Source organism: Saccoglossus kowalevskii, chromosome 5 (assembly GCF_978046115.1).
Source record: "Saccoglossus kowalevskii chromosome 5, keSacKowa6.1, whole genome shotgun sequence".
NCBI lineage: Eukaryota > Metazoa > Hemichordata > Enteropneusta > Harrimaniidae > Saccoglossus > Saccoglossus kowalevskii.
Window position 1 is genome coordinate 33,740,287 of NC_140645.1, and position 1,980 is coordinate 33,742,266.

The 1,980-nt window shown below is 37.6% G+C and overlaps 1 pseudogene; it reads left to right on the top strand.

Annotated features, from left to right (window-relative positions):
• The first annotated feature begins 320 nt into the window (after positions 1–320).
• LOC146746083 (uncharacterized) lies at positions 321–1,730 on the top strand (annotated as a pseudogene).
• The last annotated feature ends 250 nt before the right edge of the window (positions 1,731–1,980 follow it).

Sequence of the window (1,980 nt, forward strand, 5' to 3'; positions counted from 1 at the left end):
AATCGAAATAAGAATGAATCACCTTCATCCAATGAAGAAGACGTAGACGCCGAAAACGAAAAGATTACCAGTGTAAGAAAACGACCGTTTGGAAACAAATATGCAGAAAAGAAGAACAGGAGACTAGAATTAGGGTGGCTGGACTTTGACTACTCTGTGAAAACATACAAACAAGTCAGAGCTAAAAAAGGAGGAGGAACGAGAAGCTTGTCAATGAACAAAAATGTCACTAAGACTGATATACTTGATAAAGGAAAAGAGGTGTTTTTTCCAGATGGAGAATCAAAAAAGGTAAAATAGAGGAGTTTTCTTTTGACTTAATGGATATAGAAGAAAACACGATGGATGAGAATTGTACTCTAGGGGCAATATATGAAAAGACAGGTTTTAAGCTACTGCGGTTTTATATTGCAACTAAAGGGAAAGATGGTGTAAACCACGATATGTCTCCAGAACCACAGACAGCTGAATATGAAACAAATGAGGAAAGTTGCACACCTACTATGTCGCAATGTGGGGAACATTGTGTAGCCAGTCAGATGGATACACCTTCTTGCTCAGCTTTGTCATTTATTTCGACCACTGATGAGGAGCATGAATATGTTTATAATGCTGATGATTCTGGTATCATACAATTTGTAAATATTCCAAACACAGCCTATGAAGACTTGGATGATACTTTGCCCATTGATGAAGTAATATTACAGAACCAATACTGTGGAAAATATACTCGTGTATTAGTTATACACAGAGCAAACATACTTGATGAAATGCTGAATGCCTTTGAACATGCGGCTATTACTAATGATGATATAGAGGTGAAATTGGTTCTACCTAATGGAGAGTGTGAAGCTGCCTCTGGGTGTGGAGTCACACGTGAATGTTTAACAGCTTTCTGGGATGAATTTTACGAACGCTGTACAGTAGGGAAGTCATATAGAGTGCCTTTCTTGAGGCACGATTATCCACGTAGTAAGTGGGAAAGTGTGGCCAGAATATTTCTGAAAGGTTGGGAAGTTGTCCAATATTTTCCAATTGGGCTAGCTCCACCATTCATCGAGGAGGTTCTCTTCAAAGATACAGCGATTCAGCAAAATACAAAAAGCTTGCTTGCAGACTATTTTTTATTTTTGCCTGAAACAGAACAGGACATTTTCAAACAAGCAGTGCAAAATATTGATGATGTAAATGAAGAAGAGCTTACAGATATTCTTGACAGCCATCAATGTAGGAAAACACCAACTGCCGATAACATATCTATAATCCTGGCAGAAATAGCCCATAAAGAACTGGTACAGGAACCCATGTTTGTGGCAGATTCGTGGAGGGATATACTTAAACCTATTGCTAACACCCTTGGTATCACAGGTATCAACAATCTGTATAGTGAGAAGAAACCATCGCCAAGAAAACTAGTGAAAAGTTTACACTTTCCAGATGTTATGACTGTAGAAGAAAAATCAACAGCTAATCACCTACAGCGTTACATACGTGAAGTGGATATACCTACCCTGCAGTACTTCCTAAGATTTTGCACTGGATCAAATCTAATGCCCGATGATGAAATATAAGTGTCGTTCGTTAAATTAGAAGGCATTGTTCGACGACCAGTGGCACATACATGTTCCAATTTGCTTGAATTGCCTTCTTCATACGACAATTACCCAGAATTCCGTGCTGAATTTAACAACGTCTTACATAGTGGTATTTGGGTAATGGACATTGTTTAAGCTATTAGGAAGATCTACATTATATCGGTATACAGTTGACACTAGTAAAATCAGATATGCTTCTGAACTACTGTGTGATTACACCATTATTTTTGAGAGGCAAAACTTTGCCTTGAAGTCCAAGTGCTACAATAGTATCTTGTCTATATTGTTGGTCACTCAGAATCTTTTGATATAAATCAAAAGTGTTCTTACCACAGTAGCTTGAAAATATCTATCATGCTTTTCCTTTTTTATTGGAGTAATTGTG